Below are 13,073 nucleotides of genomic sequence, written 5' to 3'. Positions count from 1 at the left end.
GATCCTCCAAAAAATATAGTTAAAACATCAAAAATTTATTGAAGCAAGATTAAAAGTAAAAACGAACTAAGGGTAACAGCTAGGCAGAAATGCAGAAACTTTTTTTGCACCGTTCTTCATTGGTATCTATTCAAATCAAGTATGTGGTTGGAGGATTTTCCGCGCTCCTCGCACCCTTAAGGAAATCTCTGATTCCTACACTGGCTGTACGGTGGTGAGCTGTTTTTTCTTTTTTTAGCATAGCTTTATGACAGATGCCCCTTAACCAAGTTTGTGTATGGTGGTCACTAGAAAGAATCAGTATTTTACGGGGAGTATACAGTATTTTGGATGCACAGTAGTGTGTAAATTCTAGAAAACATTTTCCCTTAATGTTTCAGTGAATTGGTTTTCTACATAAACATGGCCTTTGTTAGTGAATTTCTCCATGCATTTTTACCAGAATTCAAAATAATATTCAACCCATCCATACATAACTGTCGACATTTAAGATTACACTCCAAAATTGCTATTTGTATAAAACATTTTCAGTATTATGAAATAAAATGTAAATGATGTTTACACACCAATACTGCCATAACAAAAATTATACTCAGCTTTATAAAGAGCCAACTCTTAAACCAAGCTAAAATGCTTCTGGATATTTAGTTTTATGAGAGTGCGACTAGTTTTATACCTATTGACCACGAACCAACAAAACATTAAAAAAAGAACAAATGCTCTTCTATTCTTGGTAAAACAAAACAATATATTATATTGTATACATGTCACATATTTACAGACACTGCTTTGGAAGGATTAACTCTTTACTCATTTAGGGACGATATAAAAGAATAGACACCAAAGCTGAAGAAGCTATTTATCTGTTAAGCATAAACTGATAGCTCAAATAAATAACAATTCACCACTTCTGCCATATGCCACGGTGCCCAATTAAACACATGCTTTACAATTAAAACCTTCATTTTCAATAAAGGCAAACTGGGATGCAGAATGGTTTCCAGCCACTAAAGCCAAGAAATGAGAAAATGCTGTGCCTAAAAGCATTACTTACAGTGTGGCTGCATTCAGGATACCGGTAAATGAATATCTGTGAATATTTGTGAATGCAAATTTCTACTCAGTCTCTGAGCTTTTAGCTTTGATGATCCAAAGTGAACACATTGATTGAAATTTTATGTAGGATGCAAGTGTTTCTGAGAAAAGAAAAATGCAATGGACAGCTATTTCCATCAAGTGCATTTAACTTCAAAAGCCTTACGTTTGAGAAATGATCAAATATTCTTCGCATACTTCTTATCAACAACTTAGATTGGAAATTTGTTGTCAAACACATAACATTTTTTTTAGGGTCTCCCCTCTCTTATTTATTAAAGGGTTTTTCTATCGATACAGTGTACCAAGATTGTCTGATCAGACTGGATTAACTCAGAAAATATTTTCCACTTTGCTTCCAGACAACACATTTGATCTCGCTGAAGGATCCCAATGCTGTTCCAGTAGGACCTTGACTTATGGTGTATTATAGTTTTGTATAAAAGATTGGAGGAAGATTTGTAGTTGCTTTTGAAATTTACTATACAGGCATCTGAAAGGAACTTGTTATGTCAAAATATAGTTTCAAGACCAACATCAAGTTGTTTGATGGCTGATAATAGTAACAGCTTGTCTTATATCATATTAGTGCTTTGGGCTTGCACTATTCCAAAGGCTAGCATATGCTTGAATCAGAAGCAAAATGTTAAACAGATGATGACTTCAGGCCACTGTATTTTTGTTCTGTGGGATTTATGAGCTCATAGTCTCACAGCTTGGCAGTACATGGCCAGCAGTCTATTATGCTCGTAAAAACATGGTGCTTGCATAAAGTCTAACAAGTATTTGCCACTTATAGGTAATATGTCTTTCCGGTCATTTACATTGTATGACTCTTTAATCTGGTTTCTTCTGACATTAACATAGCTTACCAGGGTGGCAGTTTTTTTGTGTGTGACATAATGTTAACCTAAATATGTAAATATATATATATATATATATATATATATATATATATATATAACCTAACATGTGCATGTGTGTATGTTCCAGCATCACATCCCAACAGCTGAAGATATTAACATGAAACTTGGCACACATGTTACTTATATGTCAACAACAAACATATGATAGGGGATTTAACCCTTACTCACCCCTATTTGCCCTATTTGACTTTTTTTGTTTAAAGTCCCATACAAGTCTATGGGAAATATATGTTACTGCATAATACTTGGTTACATGTTACTTATATGTCCACTTAAAATAAAGGATAGTTAATTTAATCCTTAACTACCCCCATTTGTGAGGGTCAGGGTTTTTGTTCAAAGTCCCATGCAAATCAATGGGAAATGTACGTTCCCACATAACTTCCGTACGGCTGGAGACATTTCAATAATACCTGGTACACATATTATGTATATGTCAAATACAAATATATGATAGTTAAATTAACCCTTACCTATACCCTAATATAAAAGATGGCTTTTTGTTTCAAGTCCCATGCGGGTATATGGGACTTCCAATACCTTACTCCACAAGCTCCGCTCTGAATCTCCTGGTGAATGTGTCAATCCGGCTGGCAAGCCACACCCCATCTCACAAAGAGAGGAGGTTGGGACAGCAGGGTGGGATAGGAGGTCGAGATATGAGGATGGTATATGAGGTCGGGATAGGAGGACGGGATAGGAGGTCAGGATATGAGGACGGGATATGAGGTTGGGATAGGAGGTCAAGATATGAGGTCAGGATATGAGGACAGGATATGAGGTAGAGATAGGAGGACTGGATAGGAGGTCGGGATATAAGGTCGGGATATGATGACGGAATATGAGGTCAGGATATGAGGACGAGATATGAGGACAGGACATGAGGATGGGATATGAGGTCGAGATATGAGGACGGAATATGAGGATGGGATAGGAGGACAGGATAGGAGGACAGCATAGTAGGTCGGGATATGAGGTCGAGATAGGAGGACGGCACATGAGGACGGGATAGGAGGACATGATAGGATGTCGCGATATGAAGTAGAGATAAGAGGTCGAAATATGAGGTCAATATATGAGGTTGAGATGTGAGGATGGGGTATGAGGTTGGGATAGGAGGTCAAGATATGAGGTCAGGATGTGAGGACGGGATATGAGGTAGAGATAGGAGGACAGGATAGGAGGTCGGGATATAATGTCGGGATATGATGATGGGATATGAGGTCAGGATATGAGGACGAGATATGAGGACAGGACATGAGGATGGGATATGAGGACGATATATGAGGACGGAATATGAGGATGGGATAGGAGGACAGGATAGGAGGACAGCATAGTAGGTCGGGATATGAGGTCGAGATAGGAGGACGGCACATGAGGACGGGATATGAGGACATGATAGGAGGTCGGGATATGAAGTAGAGATAAGAGGTCGAAATATGAGGTCAATATATGAGGTTGGGATATGAGGACGGGATATGAGGACAGGATATGAGGACGGGATATGAGGACAGGATATGAGGTCGGGATATGAGGTTGAGATATGAGGACGGGATATGGGGAGGACGGGATATGGGGTTGGGATATGACAACAATATATGGGGATGGGATATGAAGTCAAAAGCTTCCTCCTTTGTTGATTTCCCTCCCCAACAAGGATGAGGAAGGAAAAACCGGGCAACACTAGGTACTCAGCTTGTTATTTAATAAAAAGGATTGTTAACAAAAACAAAGTATTCCTCAAGAGTGTAAACTTACTTTTTGTATTTTACTTTTTGTTAAAGTATTACAATGACAACAGTCACAAAAAAGGAAACAAAGACTTTGAAACAATGGATGTTCAATATTAACATTAAGAAAGATTTTCTTAAACAAGTGTATTCAGTCACAATAGGTGCATTAGAATTCAGTGCCCATGCTCAATGACAATAAACAGGATTTCTTACTGACTGTAATGTAGATAATACCACTGAATGGATATTTGTAATATACATTGGTTAAACATTGGGTATATTTTTGGATGAAAAAAATGCTGTCTCTGCAGCAATTGTCTGTGTGTCTCTATGATGAGTCGAAATACAGGAAGTAAGGGTAGGGCAAGCAGGGATCTGTGCAGACTCCTGGCTTTTCAGTCATCCTGATGTATGAGCCAGGAGCACGTTATAGAGCCTCAGTGCTCACTGTCCTGCTTTTTCTTAGTGCACAGAGCCCTGCTTGTCCTGTCCTCACTTCCTGTATTTGGTCTCCTCATAGAGACACACATGCAGTAGCTGCAGGGACAACAATATACACATTTTTTAACCAATGTATATTACAAATATACCTATAATGGTATTATCTACATTATATAAAAAGTTGTTGTTGACAAAAGGTACACTTTACTCTAATAACTCAAGGTTTTCCAGAAAAAAAAATCTTGACAAGGCACGGAATAAAGCAAAAAAAAAAAAAATAAATAAATAAATAAATAATAATAATAATAATAATAATAATATATATATATATATATATATATATATATATATATATATATATATTTATATGAGCAATTGGTTGTTGGGTATAAAATATATAAAACTTATGTTACATAGAAAAGTCATGCAACCATGGGGATAAAAAGGTTAGCACCCCAGATACAACACCACTGTTAGAGTAACATGTAAGTTGAAGATCCAATCAAAAGTCTATCCCCTTAATGACACAGGACATAAATGTACGTCCTGGTTAGTGTTGAGCGGCATAGGCCATATTCGAATTCGCGATATTTCGCGAATATGTGGATGAATATTCGTCATATATTCTCAAAATTTGCATATTCGTAATATTTGCGTTTTATTTTCGCATATGCGAAAATTCGCGTATGCGAAAATTAGCACATACAAAAATTAGCATATGCGAAAATTAGCATATGCTAATTTTTGCATATGCGAAAATTCTCACGCCAGTCTCACACAGTAGTATTAGAGCCTTCTTTACACCACACAAGCTAGAAGCAGAGAGGGGTGATCACTGTGATGTGTACTGTGAAAAAAAAAAATGAATATTCGTAATTACGAAAAAATAGCTATATTTGCGAATATTTGCGAATTCGCTAATAAAATTTGCATTGCGAATATTCGCGCGCAACACTAGTCCTGGTGCGGTGGTACTTAACACAACAGGACGTACATTTACATTCCATACATGACCTCGAGCATCGGAGCGATGCTCGGGTCATGCACGGCAGGTCCCGGCTGCTGATAGCAGCCAGGGACCCGCCAGTAATGGCCGACATCTGTAATGGCCGAATGTTCACCATTCACCCCTTAGATGCCGTGATCAAAACAGATTATGGCATATGCGGCAGTGCGGTAACTAAAATGGATGATTGGATCGCCCGCAGCGCTGCAGCGGGGATCCAATCATCCATAATGGTGAATGGAGGTCCCCTCACCTGCCTCCATCTGTCTCCTGGTGTCTTCTGCTCTGGTCTGAGATCGAGCAGACCAGAGCAGTAGTACTGATCAGTGCTCTGCCCTATGCAAAGCACTTAACAGTATTAGCAATAAAGTGATTGCTATAGATAGTCCCCTATGGGGACTAATAAAGTGTAAAAATAAAAGTTAAAAAAAGTTAAAATAAAAGTAAAACAATTTCCCCCCCCCCCCAATAACAATGTAAATTGTCCCTTTTTCCCATTTTACTCTCAAAAAGTGTAAAACAACATTTTTAATAAACATATTTGATATTGCAGCGTGCATAAATATCCAATGTATGCAATTGTAATGTTAATGATCCTGTGCGGTGAACGTAAAAAAAAAATCTAAATTGCTGCTTTTTTTAAATAACATTTTATTCACAAAAAATTTATAATAAATGTATTAAAAGTTTTACATATGCAAATGTGGTATAAATAAAAAGTTCAGATCCCAGCACAAAAAATGAGCCCTCATACCGCCGCTTATACAGAAAAATAAAAAAAAGTTATAGGTCAACAAAATAGAAAATATCTAATCATGGGTATCATTTTAATCGTATTGACCCACAGAATAAAGAACACGTGTCATTTTTACTATAAAGTGTACAGCATGAAAATTAAATCTTCCAAAATTTGCAAAATTGTGTTTGTCTTTTTTTTTGTTGCATCATACATTTTATGGTAAAATGAGTGATGTCATTACAAAGGACAACTGGTAAAGCAAAAAACAGGCCCTCAGGCTAAGTTTCCACTCGTTTTTTTTTCTGGCCGCTGCAGTTTTTGAGCCGAAGCCAGAAGTGTATTCAAAAGGAATAGGACATATAAAGGAAGAACTTATATTTCTCCTCCCTTATGGATCCACTTCTGACTTTAGCTCAAAAACTGCAGTGGCAGATATCCAAAAACCGCCAGAAAAAAAAACAACAAGTGGAAACTTAGCCTCATACTAGTCTGTGGATGAAAATATAAAAGAGTTATGATTTTTAGAAGGCAAGGAGGAAAAAATAAAAATGTAAAAATAAAATTGTCTGAGTCCTTAAGGCCCAAATGGGCTGAATCCTTAAAGGGGTATACTACCCAAACACCATGCAGAGAATAGATAAAGTATCTATACTAGTCTCCAACAGAAGACTATATGGCCAGATACACAAGTGTGCAAATCAACATGGAGCAAAGTAATAATCATTAGAATCAAATTAAAAGTTTTATATACCCATAATGGGCAGAATACTTAGTAGGAGATTTGACACGGCAATGTTTGTTTTGACACCAACCTTCATATAGTCTACATCATAAATTTAGCAGTCAGGCTCATCTTTTTGTACGATCCCTACTCGAATGTCTCTTTCCAGTGCCAGCCACTGCGTTGGTTGCCCATTTATTTAGAATACAATTTCAACTTCATCACTCTTGCTTACAATACTGTTCTTATTTCTGCATCTCTGTAACTCCACTCCTTTTGTCTACCTCCCTACCTTTGCTCTACTATCAGCCAGTGATGTAAGATTAAAGGGGTACTCCAGTGAATTTTTTTTTTAAATCAACTGGTGCCAGAAAGTTTAACAGATTTGTAATTTACTTCTATTAAAAAAATCTTAATCCTTCCAGTACTTATCAGTACAGTTCCTGAAACAGACAGAGGTGTCCGCAGAGAGCAATGTGGTCAGGCAGAAAAGAACTATATAATGTCCTCTGTAGTATACAGCAGCTGATAAGTACTGGAAGGGTTACAATTTTTTTAATAGAAGTAATTTACACATCTGCTTAACTTTCTGCAGCCAGTTAATATGAAAAAAAATTGTTTTCAAATGGAGTACCCCTTTAATCTTTCCTACATAATCTGAACCTCACACTGCTGTCTCCAAGGCTTTTCTTGTGCTGTACTCATTCCCTGGAATGCACTGTCTTGATTATTTTAGTTTCCAATTTACAAAGCTTTAAGTGTGCCTCTTTTTTCTTTATTTTCTTTTTTTTTTACTGTAGCTCTATTACATATAATATTTTTATTCTGATTCCTTTATTGCTATCATCTATCTGAACTTGATTCCATCATTTTACAGTGTTCTCCATACTACTTGTTCTAATGCACTATATATCTGTGCATACACAGATATTGTCTGGGTGACTGGTTCCTGCAGCCTTATACATACTTCCTTATTTAGTATAAAAAGTGGCGGGATCATTGTACACATCAAGCATTCTAAACACTTTGGGAGAGATTTATCAAAACCTACGTGGAGAAAAACTTGCCCAGTTGCCCATAGCAACCAATCAGATTTCTTCTTTCATTTTCCACAGGCCTTTTCAAAAATGAAAGAAGAAATGTAATTGGTTGCTAAGGACAACTCAGCAACTTTTCCTGTGGACAGGTTTTGATAAACCTCCCCAATTGACTATATGCTTTTGTGAGCAGGGCCATTACCACTGTTGTCTGACTTGTTGAATATGTTGTTACTCTGTATTGTCGAATATTGTTTGTGTAGGTATCCTCGGAACTGTAAAGTACTACAGAATACACTGGCACTATGTAAACAAAATATCACTGTTGTTGTTGTTATTATGATTATTTACAGCAATAAAGTTTAGCACAGACTATAACGAACGTGCACTTGGTAACATATACCTGTTTTTGCATGTATGGTTCTTTATCCTTATATCTTTGTGCAGGTATCTGTTTTATTTGTGTATTTTTTTTCCTGTCTATTCATTTCCTAAACTCTGGGAGTCACTGCGAGCATACGATTGTAAAAATGGGTAAGGAGCAGGCTATTTTTAGATAGCATAGTTATTGCAATGCAGGTGCAGAGAGCCCTCGTACAGTGACAGCACTGCAGAAATGAGTGCACATCAACTTGCTGTTGAAACTGGTTAATGACTTGGGAATGGACTGCGTTCTGTAGTTTTAAACAACCTACTTATTTATCTAGATACAGCAAGAAGGGCAATTTATGTGTAACTATTCTCTGTAAATACTAAACTTCTTGTGGGCTGAATAGTTTTAGCACTTGAACATCTGCGTCTACTATTCTTCATGGTCACTAATGAATGATATGCATGGCTTCTGTCTTATAACTGGATGTACTCTATAGGTAAAAAAAAATCTTGTCACTGTCCATATGACATTTTCAGCAAGTATTATAAATATGATGGAATCAACTTGCTCTATTATATTTTCTTGGCTTACAATAAGTAGTACCCCTATTAAAGAAGAACTACATAAAAGAGAAGGTGTATCTGTGAAAACCTATTCTATTTGAGAATGGAACCAATATTAAATTTACCAATTTATTAGGAAATTGCGATATAAGTGAAACCTTTAGCTTTGCTATTTCTAAAGAATGTATAGGATACAGTATAATGGAGATGGTTTGCACAAGTTGTTTGTTTCAGGCTCCTAAAAGTCTTCTTAACCCCTTAAGGACCAGGAGTTTTTCAGTTTTTGCACTTTCATTCTTTCCTCCTTTTATAAAATCATAACTCTTTCAATTTTGCACCTAAAAATCTATATGATGGCTAATTTTTGTGCCACCAATTATACTTTGTAATGACATCAGTCATTTTACCTAAAAAAATCTACAGCGAAATGGGAAAAAAAATCAGTGTATGACAAATTTGAAGAAAAAAACCAATTTTTTTTACTGCTAGGGGCTTCTGTTTCTACGCAGTACATTTTTCGGTAAAAATGACACCTTCTCTTTATTCTGTAGGTCCATATGATTAAAATGATACCCTACTTATATAGGTTTGATTTTTTCGTACTTCTGGTCAAAATCATAACTACATGCAGGAAAATGTATACGTTTAAAATTGTCATCTTCTGACCCCTGTAACTTTTAAATTTTTTCACGTATGGGGCGGTATGAGGGCTCATTTCTTGCACTGTGATCTGAAGTTTTTAGTGGTAGCATTATTTGTATTGATTGGACTTTTTGATTGCTTTTTATAAATTTTTTCATGATATAGAAAGTGACCAAAAATACGCTAATTTGGACTTTGGAATTTTTTTGCGCGCACGCCATTGACCGTGTGGTTTAATTAACAATATATTTTTATAATTCGTATATTTCCACACATGGTGATACTATATATGTTTATATATATTTTTATTTTCACAGTTTTTTTTTTTTTTAAATGGGAAAAGGAGGGTGATTCAAACTTTTATTAGGGGAGGGGTTAAATGATCTTTATTAACTTTTTTTTCACTTTTTTTTGCAATGTTATAGCTCCCATAGGGGGCTATAACACTGCACACATGGAGCAGTCATTCGGTGATCGGACACACAGGAGGAAGGTAGGGACCCTCCTTGTGTCCTGCAGCTGTTCGGGACACTGCGATTTCGCCACGGCGGTCCCGAACAGCTCACTGAGCTAGCCGGGAGTAGTTTACTTTCGCTCTAGACGCAGCGATCACCTTTGAATGCCACGTCTAAAGAGTTAATAGCACACGGCACCGCGATCAGTGTCACTTGCTATTAGCCACAGGCCCTGGCCGTTGTTAGAGGCCGGGCCCCGCGTTATAGAAAGGGAGCGGACTCAGGGTGTACAGGTACGCTCTTGGTCCTTAAGTGGTTAAAATGTGTTAAACAAAAGCCATTCATGTTGGACATATATCTAAACATTTTGAGGTATTATTGTATTTTCAATAACACAAAAATAATTTCCTGAAAGAAGATCCATGTCCATTAGACCTATTAGGCTATAAGCCTAAACAGAGAGGCACTCTGTAATAGTCGCACCAACACTGGTGGACACAGCTTATCTATGAATTACATGGTTGCCATTTATTTCAATGGATCCCATATAATGCTACACTACTCCTACAACTGGAATTACAGGAGAATCGAGTAAGCAGATGTAGGATTTGGTGGCAATATCAGCTGGCCATGGGTGGGTATAGAAGCAAGACACAAGAAGTTCATCTTATCACCACAGGCTTACCAAGCACTTACAAATGTGTATACTTTTCTTAGAATTTAGTTGCAGATTACAGTTTCTCATGATGCTAATAGATTATATCATTACTTCTTGCCAGCAAAACCCAATTAGTTGTGGAAAATAACACTTTATGTTCTCGGGTCCCCTAGGGTCACTGGTTTAGTGGAGAGGGGAACATTTGATACCCTCATTATTATGGGGTTTATAATCAGTAGTTGTTTGTGTCTGTGTATTATAGAATGGTTCACTCAGGAAGCCCGGTGAAATACCTCCTGTTTGGGCAGCATGTGATTGGGATGTGATTGGTAGGAGGAAGTCTTGTGGCATACTTCCTGTTTAGAGATCATGAAGTATGATAGGAAGCCCAGTGATATACTACATGTTTGGTGGACATGTGATGTGACTGGAAGGAGGAGGCCTAATTGTATACTTTCTCCTTGGAAATCATGCAATGTGACAGAAAGCCCAGTGACATACTTTCTATTTTAAAGACATATAATGGGACAGTAGAGCAAAGTCAAGTAACATACTTCCTGTTTGGAGATTATGTGATGTGACAGAGATTTATGTAGGACTGCAGACAGGAACCGGATGGGCAGGCAGGAGGAGCCAACATACACTATAGATAGCATCAGATGCAGCAGAGCTGACTGGATGTTTATAGAAAATCAGGTGCTGTGAGAACAGCAGAGCCAAGTAGGCTGCAGATGCATATGGGTGGAACAAGCTTTCTTGCAGACAGAGGTGTGGTTGACAGTCCAAATACATACACGGGAGAGACAAGACGGGATCCAAGGGATGAGGTTAAGGTAAAGTCCAGAAGGCAGGCTATAGTCTTGAATTACTTGATCAGCAGACAAACTCAGAGACTTTTAATGTGCAATAACTACACTATTCCTTATCAGGAAAGAGGTGGAGCAGAGTTATATAGGCAGTGCCTGGCAGGGATTGGATCCATCAGGGAGTACACACTAGCCCTATAGCTTTCAGCCACTGCTCGCGTGCGGCTCCTAGAGGAAAAACAGAAAACTGCAGCAATGATGGAAGCAATAGGAGAGGATCCAGAGAAGGAATGCCAGGATGCACAGCAGACAAATTGGAAATAGGATGTCACCTGATGCTGGTAAGAACCAAGACACATAGTATGGTTGCCAACCGGCAATATGACATTTTGTATCTGAAATAAGAGACAAAAATCTAATCAAATTGTCCTGTCCCTATCTTCCCGCAGGCCAAGTTACAATGTGGCAGTAATCCAACAACAATTTCATGTCTTTAGCTTTCTTTTATGAAAACATGAATGCATGTGGGATATAAGGAGATATACTGTATAAGTGAGTAAACATAAATGCAAGATTCATTTCACTGTCTAAATTAGTAATTTCTTAAACCAAATGAAAATCTAAAGCATCTTCTAACCGCATGTCTGTCAGGAACTAGAACAACGTAAAGAAAATCTTTCAAATACATTTGCTTATGCAATCTTTGAGATGCTAAGTGGTATGATGTACAATCTGCGATTGCTTCTCCATTTTCATTTTAACAGATGCACAGTCACCATATGTAGGCCTAACCCAACAATTCATTATGAATAATTTGAGTCATAGGTCCACCGACTCCCTCTCATTCACTTAAATTAAAACCACAGCTGGTAAGCATAAACCATTTGTTTAGTTCTTTGGCCCATTACATTCCTGGTCACAGACCTGCATGTTTAATGAGATACAAGTTGATGGAAGTCTGAAAAAAGACGGTGAGTGAAGAGAGCTCATTACCAAGGGCTGCGGTTTGACCTTCTTCCTCTCAACACATGAAAATATTGAAATGCCCTTCTGTACAGTAATCAGCTACGAATAAAAGGCTGAGCGACATACACCACAAATTAAAACTGTGTCTATCAAGTCAGAAATCATCACATACCCGTACACAGATGAGTGTGCCAATGATTTCTAATACAGGCTTGCAGGAAACTATTGACGTGTCTTCATAAAATATACCGCCAGGAAAACAAAAATATCAGCTCACTCTTGTAGGAAGCACCTGACAAGAGATTCATATCCCAAACTAAGACACGACTCATTGAGAATGACAGTTAAAGGATACAATGATTAAAACAGACTTGTAACACTATTCCATCTTATTAATATCATTCTGCTTGATGAGATCTGAATTAACTCATTATAGGGAAAATATGACTTACATATAGTTAATATTGGAGATGGCATTGTCAGCATCTGCTGGATTAGACAATCGTTTACTTGGTGTGCAACCATGGAAACAATTGTAGCATATTACACCTTGGTTATTTGGTTACTTGCTTTACAGGATGGGCATGCAGTCTTAAAGATAATGGTCAGGGCCATGTGCATGGGATTAGCGTGGTTACACCTGAGCGCTCTGAACTCAAGCATGCTTGACAAAGAAGGTGTTACCTTCGAAACGTTGCATTCATTTACACACCCTCGGGTGTAGGAGATGGCCGTACGCATGGACACAGGTCATACCAAGATTGAGAACCTGGCGAGCTAATGAAATCTCCGGCTGGACACTGCTGAAATATTATTGTGCACTTGGGTGAATATCATTTTTTCCTGTGAGATGTCTCAATCTCTTGAATATATATAAAAGAAGTTACTGAGCAGCTATAATTGCGTGTGTTG

At 37.6% G+C, this 13,073-nt stretch overlaps 1 protein-coding gene and 1 long non-coding RNA gene across 42 annotated transcripts in view; one reads left to right on the top strand and one right to left on the bottom strand.

Annotated features, from left to right (window-relative positions):
* PTPRD (protein tyrosine phosphatase receptor type D) overlaps nt 1-13,073 on the bottom strand; it is a 1,959,121-nt gene that overhangs the window by 1,409,894 nt on the left and 536,154 nt on the right. The window lies entirely within an intron of this gene.
* On the top strand, nt 7,811-11,768 carry LOC130274044 (uncharacterized). Its single transcript, XR_008844217.1, has 3 exons — nt 7,811-7,847; nt 11,319-11,536; nt 11,645-11,768. It is a non-coding gene; the product is annotated as an uncharacterized LOC130274044 (long non-coding RNA).

Source organism: Hyla sarda, chromosome 1, assembly GCF_029499605.1.
Source record: "Hyla sarda isolate aHylSar1 chromosome 1, aHylSar1.hap1, whole genome shotgun sequence".
Classification (NCBI taxonomy): Eukaryota; Metazoa; Chordata; class Amphibia; order Anura; family Hylidae; genus Hyla; species Hyla sarda.
This window is presented reverse-complemented; position numbering and strand designations above follow the sequence as displayed.